General features: G+C 45.0%; 1 protein-coding gene across 3 annotated transcripts in view; it reads left to right on the top strand.

The window, feature by feature from the left end:
• FAM135B (family with sequence similarity 135 member B) overlaps window positions 1–13,355 on the top strand; it is a 269,866-nt gene that overhangs the window by 150,371 nt on the left and 106,140 nt on the right. The gene's annotated exons all lie outside the window — the stretch shown is intronic.

The raw sequence follows: 13,355 nt of genomic DNA, 5'->3' as shown, positions 1-13,355 counted from the left end.
TCTGTGAGTCTGTTTCTGTTTAGTAGGTAAGTTCATCTGGGTCACATTTTAGATTCCACATATAAGTGGTATCGTATGGTGTTGGTCTTTCTCTTTCTAACCTCACTTAGTATGATAATTAGAGAGAGGTTTTTTGATACAGAGTAGGAAGCATCCAGTAGCTGGACATTTCTAAGCTTTATCTTCAAGGTCTTTGAAATAAAACCTTTCAAGTTTTCCCCTGACACACGCCCTGGCTCAGCCTGAGCTATTTCCCGTTTCCCTCAGGAAGTAGTTGCCTTTGCCTGTTCTGTGATACCTACCAGATGTGCTTAGCCCACCCGCTCTGTTTTTCCTTGCTTATGTCCTACTATACTACCAGATCATCACATTCCTTTTCCTATTTACACAAGCTTTTTATCTTCCACGTAAGAGTGACCTTGCTTCTCAGAATCTTCCATATTTTATCTGAACGTTCTTTGTAATTCTTACTGCTTATTACCGTGTATTCACGTTGCACGTGCACCAGCGTTCCCACTAGTGTGCAGGCACCCAGAGGTAGGACACTTTATGCGTCTCCCTTTGTCTGTCCTCCCCTTTGCTTCCTTGCTCCTACTTCTCCTTTAGGACTTTTCTTTTTTTTTTTTTAACATCTTTATTGGGGTATAATTGCTTTACAATGGTGTGTTAGTTTCTGCTTTATAACAAAGTGAATCAGTTATACATATACGTATGTTCCCATATCTCTTCCCTCTTGCGTCTCCCTCCCTCCCACCCTCCCTATCCCACCCCTCCAGTCAGTCACAAAGCACCAGGTCGATGTCCCTGTGTCATGTGGCTGCTTCGCACTAGCTATCTACCTTACGTTTGTTAGTGTGTATATGTCCATGACTCTCTCTCGCCCTGTCACAGCTTACCCTTCCCCCTCCCCATATCCTCAAGTCCGTTCTCCAGTAGGTCTGTGTCTTTATTCCTGTCTTACCCCTAGGTTCTTCATGACATTTTTTTCTCTTCTTAAATTCCATATATATGTGTTAGCATATGGTATTTGTCTTTTTCTTTCTGACTTACTTCACTCTGTATGACAGACTCTAGGTCCATCCACCTCATTACAAATAGCTCAATTTCGTTTCTTTTTATGGCTGAGTAATATTCCATTGTATATATGTGCTACATCTTCTTTATCCATTCATCCGATGATGGACACTTAGGTTGTTTCCAAGGACTTTTCTTGAAGTCCATTTCCCCCAGGAAGCCTCCCCTGAACTGGCTGAGTGCTGGTGCCTTTGCTTTGTGGCAGTCATCATGGTGTGCATGTATTCCTGTGAAAACCACTCGACTCCTCTCTTGGTCCCTGCGGCCTAGAACTCAGTGAAGGTGGGGATCGTGCTGTTATGACTCCTTTCCGTTCTCAGCATGTGGCCCAGTACCCAATGCCGGGTATCCATCAGGGACAGCACTCATGTGCTATAGATAAGGAGACATTGCCTCTATAAAATTGTAGCCCTGAAGGTTCAGTGTCAAAGCCAGCGTGGGAACCTGCATGCCAGGTTCCTAGACCAGTGCCCTTCCTCCTAGACTAGACTTTTCTCACCTTGGAGCACAGTCTGAGAAACCCATCCCCTGGGAGCCTTTGCTGCTTTTGGGTGTCAGTCTTCCTTGGGCTTGTGCATTTGAGGAGTCTGGGCAAAGGGCTTCTAACCAAAGGGATGAACCAGCCGTCCTGGGATTTTAGAGTTGCATCAGGAGTTGTGAGGAACTATTGTGATCTAAATCTTTCTGGTTAGTTCACTTTCATTGAGAAAAGACCCCAAAGATCATTGCCTTGAAGGCATTGAAATAGGAACCAGAGAAAATAGACTTAAGTGCAAAATACATCAGAGTTTTAGGGCCAAAAGGAACTTTAAAGATTAAGTGACACAGAGCACCGAGCTGATCTCCCTGTGCTGTGCGGCTGCTTCCCACTAGCTAGCTATTTAGTGTATATATGTCCATGCCACTCTCTCAGTTCATCCCAGCTTACCCTTCCCCCTCCCTGTGTCCTCAAGTCCATTCTCTACATCTGCATCTTTATTCCTGTCTTGCCTCTAGGTTCTTCATAACCATTTTTTTTTTTTATATTCCATATATATGTGTTAGCATAACAGTATTTTTCTCTTTCCGACTTACTTCACTCTAGAGGGGTGGGATAGGGAGGGTGGGAGGGAGACGCAAGAGGGAGAGGATATGGGGATATATGTGTACATATAGCTGATTCACTTTGTTATACAGCAGAAACTAACACACCATTGTAAAACAATTATACTCCAATAAAGATGTTAAAAAAAAAAAGAATGTACCACTAGGCAACATGCAAAAAATAAATTAAAAAAAAAAGAAAGATTAAGTGGAAACCTTACAGACCCAGAGTCATTAAAGGAATTGACCGAGGTCGCTAGTCAATGGAAAAGCTGCTATTTTAATTCAAGAACTTGAAATCTAATGAACATTTTCACGATAAATGATTGTTTTTGCTCCATTATGAAAAAGGCCCTCCATTTGCAGTTTGAAGAGTCAGAAATTCATTTAAAATTCCTGAGTTTTAATTTCCCCTGGGGAAGAAGAGGCCTGTTTTTTGTTGTTCAACCACATGGCTCAAACAGCATGAAGCTTCTAGCATGGTAAGTGGCAGTCTTGAAGCAGTTGACTTTGGATTCTATACTCCCTTTTTCTATCGACAGTGACCTAAGTTTCCTTGGGAAGTGTCCCTCTTCCGTCTTCTCAGCGGTGTGGCCTATTGATTCCCAGCTCTAGGCCTGGCTTTGATGGGCTCAAGCAATCAATATATGCCTGGGTCCTGGACAAGGACCTCCAAGGAGGGACCTGTCTTCTCTCTCTAGTCTCCTGGTTATTGGGGTGCTAGGATGACAATTCTGAGACTGCTGTGCCCGTGGTCCCATTGTATGAAGAGCCTTGGGATGTCCACTGAACAGTCAAAGGGATGTGGAGAAAGAGAAAGCAGAGAGGCATTCAGGGTTTTGAGTTTCATCCCTTGGCCAAGGAATCAAGCCATACTTGAAGCTAGCGCTACTATTGGATTGAGAAGTTTTCTTTCTTGTTGAAGACAGTTTGAACTTTCTGGCCCTTGGAACAGCTGTGTCATGAATACAGATGTTTAATAAGAATTTCCTTAATTCCTCTTAATTTAAAGTAAATGTCTTTGAAGACTAGAGTAGACAGTCTGATGTCTCATTCTTACTTTAGGAATCACTGATTTCGTTCCGTAAGGACCTGCCAGACACAGGTTTCTCCACCAACAAGATTATGACCCCCCCAGGTTGGGGAATTTGGTGTAAGTCTTGGTCGCATCCATATTCTCCTGCAGCACTTGGCACAAGTGGGCACCCAGTAACCGTGCATTTAATGGATGAATGAACAAACTTAATTTGTTTCCCGCAGGGTTCACGGGAGCTAATGGTAGAAGAGAGATAATAAAGGAATCAACATTAATTGGCCATCTCATTAATTTGCTGCATAAGTAACACCATTCTGTCATTTTAACAATTTCAGTATTTTATGAATTGGATCACATAAGTGATCTATGACTAAATTCTCCTTGAGCACGTTACAAATCGGGCTACAAATATTTTTGCCCACTATCCAAATGCGAGACCCCACCCATCCCCAAAGAAACCACGGCTAACTTGCGGGTCTGCGTTCTCTGCATTTCATTTCATGTTCTACTCACCAAGAGATAATGGGTAGATTTTGTCTTTTTCTTACTTTGACAAAGTCTGTTCACATATGCAGATGGAGACCGAGGTGTGCTGTGGTCATCTCACACCTGTGCCTGAGAGTTGATTGTGTGCATCTCTTCTCAGGTTTGGTAACTTCGTGTGGGTAGCTTGAAACTGGCCATGGAGGGGGTGGAGGACTGTTGGCACCAGGAAATCAGCAAATCAGTTCTGTTTGGAAGACAGTTTTTAGACTTGTGCTGGCACGCCGCTGTTCAGGGGGCATTTGTACACAATGACAACTCAGACAACATCGCTGTGCACGCCTCCTTGTGCGAATGTGTGAGGACCTGCTCCAGATGACAAAAAGCCCTGTTGCTGAAGCATCCATCGGGCGTGCAGACTTAAATGAAAGAAAAGTGCCAGAAGGCGTTTCAAAGTTCCAGTTCAAACTTCCACCAGCAGTTCACGAGGATATTTCCCTGCACAAATCAGTATCTTGTTTTGTCTGCCTTTCCCTAATCACTTTCCTTTCATGTGTTTATGAGCTATTCTTATTTTCCCTTTTATGAGTTTCCCATTTACAACCTTTGCTGCTGTTTTTGGATAATTTGCTCCTTATTGATGTAACTTTGTCTCCTACCTCCTGCCAAACACAGCTTCGCTCACGATGCCTTGATGTATCGTGTAGAAAATATCTTCTCCTAGTCTGTAGCTTGTCCTTTATCTTTGTTTTAGACAAAGTCATGCTAACCTTTGGAGTTGATGTTTCAACGCTTTTGCTTCTCAGCTTAAGTTGAGCTTTCCTGTCAGTCCTACAAATGGGGATGTATTCTTCCCAACAATCTATGGTTATAGTCAACAGTATTCCCAGTTATAGCTGGGGAAACTGAGGCTTAGGGAGGAACATGGTGGGGTTGGGATTTGTATGTGGGTCTGTTTGGCTTCACCATCATTTTCATGTGAGCTGGTGTTCCATGCTGCTAATGGGGTGCAACCTCAGGGGTCCCGTATCAGCAACTCCACACGCCTCCCTGCTGGCTCAGCCTGCCCTGGATCTCCATCTTGTGATTGGATGTCTTTCACTCACGTAGACTTCCCCTGCCGGGATCTTCTTGTCACTCACGTGGTTCCCCTGAGCTGGCCTTAAAACGGCACCAGGTCAGCTCTCCTACAGATCTCGTGTCTGGTCCATAAATAACGTCTCCTTTGCCTCAACAAATTCTGAATGTCTAAGCTTATCCCAATGCATTAACCTCTCTCCTGCTGCAATCGAGTGGCCTTAACTTTCTGAGGAGTCAAACATGCACTGGTCCTCCGGTCCCCGAACTGGAGGGATCTGTATTAAGCTGTTTGGGTAGGCCCTCCGTGCTTGGAAGAGAGGAGGTGACACCTCTTTTCTCTCCTCCATTGCAGGTGGTGTAAATAGAGACTGACTTCATGGCAACGGCTTTCTCCAAACATCTGTATGTTTGTTCTCTCTAAACTTCTTTCTTCCCTGTCTACCTGATGTTGTGTCACTCCTCTAATCCAACTGAGGAATGTAGAGTCATGGTTCTCATCCACTCCCTTTGTGAGCCTTGCTTTTGAGTCTAGCCCTTCACATTGGTTTGTAGGGTCTGTTGTGGCCACTGTCAAACTTCAGTTTTCATAGCCCATAAGATGCCTCTTCTCACCTTTAGGTCATGCGCTTCCCGCACCCCAAATTGAGTGTGCTCTATCCCTTTTGTTTCTCTTTCTGTAGCATGTGTGACGTTGTAACTGAATGATTGCTCGAGCATTTCTTTCCCCCCCTTACCACAGTGTAAGTCCTAGGAGGACAGAAACTTGCTTACTGCCATGACTCACACACCTGCTATCGCAGCTTTGTCACTCAGTGCTGAGGTGCGGAGTCCATGGATTGATGGATGGGTGAAAGAATGAGTAGGTGGATGACAAGAATTTCACATCACTTCCAGACCTCACTGAAAGATGCTTCCCCTTTCATCTAAATTCTGTTTGAAAGCTTCAGCTGAGCACACGCTCTCCAGTATTGATCGCCTTGGTTTAGAGCAGTTTGGGTCAATATTGTTAAAGTTTAAAGCGCGATAAAAGTCATGACTCCTGAAAATGAGCGTTCTTGTTTATCTTCATTGAAGGCAGTGCGCTTTACCTCAGCCTTCTGAAATATGTCCCAGTGGATGACCCATATTTCCATGGACCGGTAGCAATGGCACTAATACATTTCTATGGATATTGTAACTGATACACCAGCACTGTGCTAGGTATTTTGTAAATACTGTTTCATCAATTCTCCGAGCAGTCCTTGGAGGAAAGTATCTCGGTTTCCATCTTCAAAGGAGGAAACCATCGGAGAGAGTTTATAAGTCAGTGGAGTCAAGGAGTTGGGTGTTGTTGAATCATTGCCACAGTTACAGTGCTAGTTTTGTTTCAAGTGGATAACTCGTTTGATGATTTTTTGTAATGATCAAATGAGAAGGAAACGATTTTTTTAAAGATATTAAAAAGTCAGTAGGTTAGAGTCTTTATCCATTTTTTCAAACCTAAAAATATATTTTAAAATTTCACATTCAACAAATATCTATCAAGCAGATAGTTCTGTTTGGGCAAAAGGAGCCTGTCGTTCACAGAAGACTTGTCTAACGTAGGAGATTATTCAAACAGTCAAGGTCATTTTTACACCAACTAATATCAGAGTACTCAGAGAGATGCCTTGTGTTATGAGGGCTTGTAATCATGGGTTTGACAAGGTTTAGGGCGATGAGAGAACATTCTCTGGGGAAAGAGATGGGTGAGCAGAAGTTGGCGTGATCCATAGGGAAGGGAAGGGCCACTCCAGGCAGAAGGAGCGGCATGGGCAAAGGTGATGCAGTGACAGAAGGGGGACGACAGGCCACTGCGGCTGCGGAAGAGTGAACAAGGGAGCCTGGAACGAGATGAGGATAAACAGGGGCAAATTGGCTTTGAGGACTGTATTAGGGCAAAAAAGTGTCTCCTGTATCCTAAAAGGAATGGAAAGATACTGAAAGATTTTGAGCAGGGTAGCAACTTGATTCTATTTGTGTACTGAAAATATGCTTCCTTGGAAATATTGTAGAGAGACAGACCAGAAGCAAGGTTGAGCAGAACGAAGGCCATTGAGCCGTCCAGGTGAGAAGCCATGTGAGCACGGGCAGGTTGGTTGGTGGTTGAGATGGAGAGATGAGGGATCACACTCAGAAGGCGGAGGGAGACGGTGACTCTCAGATTTCTGGTTTACACGACAAGGTGGTTCATAGAGCCATTTAGTCAAATAAGGAATGTTGGAAGAGAAACCAGCATCTTAGCTTTTTTTTCCCCCTCTAGTGGTGGTTTGAAACATGCTAAGTATGTGCTGCCTTTGAAAATCCAAACAGAAGATCTCAAGTAGGCGACTGGACTTCAAGGTCTTGAACGTAGAGGAGAAGTCTGGGTTAGACGCATGGATTCATTGACTGGCTATGTACTGCATTCCGTTTTATGTACAAGACTTGGAGAATGCATAAAACAGACCAATTTAGTGCTCTCATAGGGCTTACATTCTGGTTGCAAGAGAATACAGTCAGTATGACTCCAGCAGTAACTTAAGTAAAACAAACCGCTGTAAGGGAGGTGGGGAGTGACACTGAGGGCAGCAGGGAGGTGACTTTGATAAGGACGCAGACGAAAGCTACCCTAGAGTCAAGAGGAAACTAGTGGAACTTGATTTCACAGAGGCCACGGGAGGGGATAGTTCAAGGAGGAAGCATTGACCGACATTGCAGAAAGTTTCTGAGAATTCAAGTACAACGTGCATTAAAACTTTCCTGGACATCTTAGTGACAGCTAGCGCATTCGTCACCTTGATAGGAGCTCTTTGGGTGGTGATAAGCGTCCAGAAACTAGATTTGGGGGGCACTGAAGTGTGAGTAAAATGATGAAGAAATGGAGACAGCCAGTAGAGGCATTCTTTGGGTAAGCTCACTGCTCGGGCAAGGAGGGAGAGAGAGAGAGTGATAGCCAGGAGGGCTGAGAGTTTTGGCTTTTGTATGTATTTTAGTTCTAAGGAGAGAAAATTGACTTCACTTAAAAGCCATTGGATATATATGGAATCTAAAAAAAAAAAGGTTCTGAAGAACCTAGGGGCAGGACAGGAATAAAGATGCAGATGTAGAGAATGGACTTGAGGACATGGGGAGCGGGGAGGGGAAGCAGAAGTGGAAGCTGGGATGAAGTGAGGGAGTGGCATGGACATCTATACACTACCAAATGTAAAATAGATAGCTAGTGGGAAGTAGCCGTATAGCACAGGGAGATCAGCTCGGTGCTTTGTGACCACCTAGAGGGGTGGGATAGGGAGGGTGGGAGGGAGACGCAAGAGGGAGGGGATATGGGGATATGTGTATATGTATAGCTGATTCACTTTGTTATAAAGCAGAAACTAACACACCATTGTAAAGCAATTATACTCCAATAAATATGTTAAAAAAAAAAGCCGTTGGGAAGGATCTAGTTTAGGAGAAGTTAACTACGTAAAATAAAGAAGGGAAAATCATTACAGTCATTAAAAGTTTACTTTTTCTCAGCCCCAGTCATATGGCTGCTGAGATGAACTACATGACTGAACCCCAGGAAACTCAAACAGACATTAAATAATGAGGAGGGGCTTCCCTGGTGGCGCAGTGGTTGAGAGTCCGCCTGCTGATGCAGGAGACACGGGTTTGTGCACTGGTCCGGGAAGGTCCCACATGCCGTGGAGCGGCTGGGCCCGTGAGCCATGGCTGCTGAGCCTGTGCGTCCGGAGCCTGTGCTCCGCAACGGGAGAGGCCACAGCAGTGAGAGGCCCGCGTACCACAAAAAAAAAAAAAAAAATGAGGAGATGAGGTGTGATCACGAGGCATGTGATACCGTGGCAGCCCAGCATGCAGTGGGGGAGGCCGACTCTGCCGGGATGTCGGAAAGGAGAGCTGCCCCCATCTCCTGCCCCCAGCTCATGCCAGGTGGGTGATGGCGGCTGTGGTGCACATCAGCAGTTTTGCACGATCACCTCTGCGCCAAAGTGGAGACGTGCAGAAGAATTAGCCTGAGAGAAGGGGCCATCTGGTAATTGAATCTAAATCTGCAATAATTGATTCTGAGGACACAGGCCCAGGTGTGCATTGATCTTGGAGGCCACTGGCCAAGCCTTGGCTGACACCCAGGCAGGTGCTGCTGCAACTTTCAGGTGCTGTTTATAGAATTTGCTCCGACACAAAGGCATTGAAACAGCCTTGCAAACAGTCCTTCCGTGCCCCAGTGAGCACCAAGGGAGGCTGTTGAGGGGCAGGAGGAAGAGCCCTGGACTTGGAGGCTGGATTCTGGGTTCCACTGCTAGTTTTGCCCTTAGGCTGGAGTCTCCATCTTCTTGAGCCTCCCAGTTCCTATCTGTGAAATGGGTTTACAGAACTATGTGATTTCCTTTTAGCTAGTAGTCCCCACATGGATGTGTGGATTCTCAGACTTAGAATAGTGGCTCAGATGAAAAAGGACAATTTGTCTTCCTCAATGAGGACTCAGTCTACCTTTGGAGATAACCAGGCTCTACCTATTACTTTGCCAGAGTCTTATTGAGCACCTGGTTTATTCAAAGCACTCACCTAGGTCACAGGAAAGACACTCCAATGACCATCCTATTGTCTGTGCTTTCAAGTAGCTTGTAGAATGATGGGGGAGGGGGTGGGCATGTGGGTGAAGATAAGGTGATTCCGAGCTGAATAAAGTAGCAGGTGGAATACACACAACAAAGGTGTGAACATGGATAAAGCGCACTGTTAATACAAATAATGACACCAATCACTGTCTTATCTAACTTTCACGATAACGCTTTAGAAGAAGAGGTTTTTATGGTTAGTTTACACATGAAGGACATTAGGCTCAAAAAGCATAAGTAATTTGCAAGTGGAAAAATCAAAAACACTAATTTGAAAAGATGCACGCACCCTAATGTTCATAGCAACACTATTTACAATAGCCAAGATATGGCAACAACCCAAGTGTCCATGGACAGACGAATGGATGAAGAAAATGGGAGATACATATATATATATATATATATAAAATGGAATATTATTCTGCCATAAAAAATGAAATTCTGCCATTTGCAGCAATGTCCATGAACCTAGAAAATATTATGCTTAGTGAAATTAGAGGCAAATACTGTACTATATCACTTATATGTGGACTCTAAAAAAAATAATACAAACAAATGTATACAGCAAAACAGAAACAGATTCACAGGTATAGAAAATAAACTGGTAGTTACCAGAGGGGAGAGGGAAGGGGAAGGGGCAAGATAGGGGTATGGGATTAACAAACTATTTTATATAAATAGATAAGTAACAAAACTATGCTGTATAAAACAAAGGAATTATACCCATTATCTTGTAATAACCTATAATGGAGTATATACTATCTACTATACTTCAATCATTTTTTTAAGAAGACTAAATGGAAAAATGTAGAAACAAATTACAAGTGAATGGAGAGTCTGAACTTGAATGCAGAGCTGATTCAGAGCCTGGGCTACTTGTAACTACAATGAATGGGAAAATCTCCATGAAGGGGTGACATTTGCAAGGAGACACAGGTTTTTGAGATGAGGATGAGGCTATCAATTCATTAAAAAAAATATTAATTGTGTTCTTTGACGCCAGGCTCCTTGCTAGAAGCTAAGAATGCAGTGGTGAGTGATGTATTCTGCAGGCTCAGAGGAGAGTCATACAGAACTGCAACTGCACACGACAGGTGCTCTAAGTCAGCTGCTGCAGACTGCTCTGGGGTCAGAAGAGGGAGCAATGATCTGCCTGGGCCATTGAGAGGATGTCTGAAGAAGGGACAAAACAAGCAGGGTCTATGATGAATGAGAAGAAGAAAGCTTAGTGGGAAAAAGGTCATAGGAAAAAGAATATTCAAAGGATATTCATAGATTACTGACTTTGAGCAAGCACTATGCTTGGACCTCTGAAAATTATCAATAACATAATTTGTATTAGTTTTATTAGCTTTTATTTCTAATCAGAAATGAACTTGTATTTGACATGGTAGAAGTCACTATTAGCCAGTAACTCCCTCCCCCCCAAATAATTAAGAAAGTAATTAGAACATTGAAAAGTAGTGTTCATTTTAGCGAATGATAGACATTGCTTCCTGTGATCTAATTTGGTACTCATGACAATACCATAATTAGAGATTATAGCTGCATTTTACAGAAAGCAAAGTGATGAAAGGAACATCACGTCCTTGTAATAGGGAAAAATCGAGACACTAACCCAGACCTCTTAGCAGTGCCCCTCCCCCCCAAGTCCCTGTGGTCTAGAAAGTTCTCTGACATTCCTCACGCCATCTTGCCGTATCTCTGTAATTGACCAAACACCCATTGATCACCTGTGATGGGTTATAAGTGCACGATTCAAAAGGTGAAACTATTGGGGGAAATCATGGCATTTATTCATGGGAAAAGAATGATAACGGCCTTCTTCAAGAACAGCGACTGTCTCATGTCCCCAGATCCATCACAGACTCTGGAATTCTCAATATTTTTGATGAATGGGGTGTACGTGTGTTGAGGGGGTACAGTCAGAAATGGAGCATCTTCCGAATGCTGAGTGAACGTGTGGGATCCACATTCCCTCTAGGCTGCGACTGTCAGAGAAAGCTGCTGAAGGGGAGAGTGAAGTTGGCCAGGAGGATGGGGAGGGAGCAGATCCTAGCTCAATTCCTCAGGGTCCTACTCCCTGCAGTGTCAGCACCACGTGAGTGGGTGGTTGCCAGACACTCCAGCTGTTCTGAGACTGGTCCAGTTGTAGGCTGGAGCTAAGAAGTTCAGATCAAGGAGTATCTCAGTTGGGTCAGGGCATGGGGTAGACACCCTTGTGTCCTGCATTTGCTGTGTGGGAAGTTGAAGGTCAATTACTAGGTTCAGCCACTGCCAGGTCTGAGTCAGGGTGACCCATCAGAGTCCAGGACTCTAAGGCATGCAGACCAGCTCTGAGAGCCTGGGGGTATCTAGCGATGGAGACGGTTTGTGTTGGAGAGAGGAGAGCTGCCCTGGGGTAGTTTCCAGGTCCACGCACAGATGCACAGCAGAAGGACGAGATGCTGATGCAGGGAAGGGGGAAGTAGCGGCTGCAAGGCCACCCATGTCCTGGAGGATAGGCACTCAGGTTCCTCTGGGCTGACACTGAGTTTAGAGGGAGAAGGAGTGAGATGAAAGCATGGGACTTCTGAGGGGCAAAAATAATAACCCCTCTAGCTGCAGGGACAGGTCTCAGCAGAGAGGCTGGGCTGCCCTGCACGTGGTTTGGAGAAACCATGTTCATTTGAACGAGGGGCGATGTTCAGCCCATGCATCTGGTAGGGGCAGTTGTCAGGGTAGCCACTGCCCTCAGATGCCACTGGCCAGTTAGCCTGGTCCCTTCCCCAAACCCTCGCATTCCCTGTAGTCCATAAATAAAGGATTTGTGCCCGGCACAGCAGATGGCCTCCAGGACACTGCCCGTCACTGTGCCCGGCACGCATTCTGATTGGTGGGTACCTGTGCTAACCATTTGGGGTATGTGTCCTAACAGACAGGGGTGTAATAGAGGAAGGTGAGGCATTGGAGGAGAGTCCAGGTGAGAATGGCCTTGACTGGGGGGAGCTCCACTCATTCACGGCTTGGGGAGGGGACAGTGGTGGGTTCAGCTCTTGGAGAGAGTTGGGGCCTGGGGCGCAGCTCTCTCTCTGGACTGGTCAGTCTTGGCCATAGCCATGGGACTGATCTACTGGAGGGGACTTCTGTCTCCGTGGAAGAGAAAGACAGAGTGACCACCTGTTCTTACCTACTCTCGGCACTCCCTGATATTTTCCTAGCAAGTCACAACTGCCCCCTACATTCTGTGGTCTGCCATTAAGGCCAAGGTCACCTTGGGCTGGAGGAGGGCTCTGTGCTCCTTGGAACATGCCAGGCCCACGACTGGGCGGGGATGCTGCAGCTCTTACAAAGATTTGATTAGCTGCAATTGTGCTATACTTAGTTCTCCTTGGGAAGCACATGGCCGAGGCAGATGGCTCGGGAAAGTCTGAATCACATAAACAGGGCTCTTTGCCTCCCATTTGCTGGGTCTGATGACTTTTGAACAGAATGGGTTTCAGAATTAGAAGGTGGAGCCTTGGTTATACCCCTCTCAGAAAACCCCAGGCTGTATATTTCAGGCATACTTAGCACTGGCTGTGTGTAAGGGAACAGGATAGGTGTGGATTCTGGGTCATCTTGAGGACATAGCAGCAAACAGAGCCCTGAGCGGCAGGCTGCTTGAGCCCAGATTCAATTCACTTCCACAAATGTTTATTAAACATTGTTGCCAGATTCTCAGTGATCAGACCCCTTGGAGCCTTGGTCAGTCATGCATTTGATAAATATTTGCCTGACCTAGACTTCAGGAAAAGACCTGGCTCTGTGCTAAACCCTCACCTGGACTACAGCTTCCAAACTGGTCATTTAGGGCCAGTTCAACCATAGTAGGTAATGTAGATTTTATTCTAAATGCAGTGGGGGGAGGGCGGTGATGAAGTCTGCTTGATATTTTATATGAATAGACTAAAGAGTAGTCATAGTAGAAGGAGAAATAAAGTTTTCCGTATTCTCTA

This window comes from Globicephala melas, chromosome 17 (assembly GCF_963455315.2).
Source record: "Globicephala melas chromosome 17, mGloMel1.2, whole genome shotgun sequence".
NCBI classification, from domain to species: Eukaryota; Metazoa; Chordata; class Mammalia; order Artiodactyla; family Delphinidae; genus Globicephala; species Globicephala melas.
The sequence above is the reverse complement of the archived record's forward strand: the minus strand, read 5'-3'. Positions and strand labels throughout refer to the sequence as shown.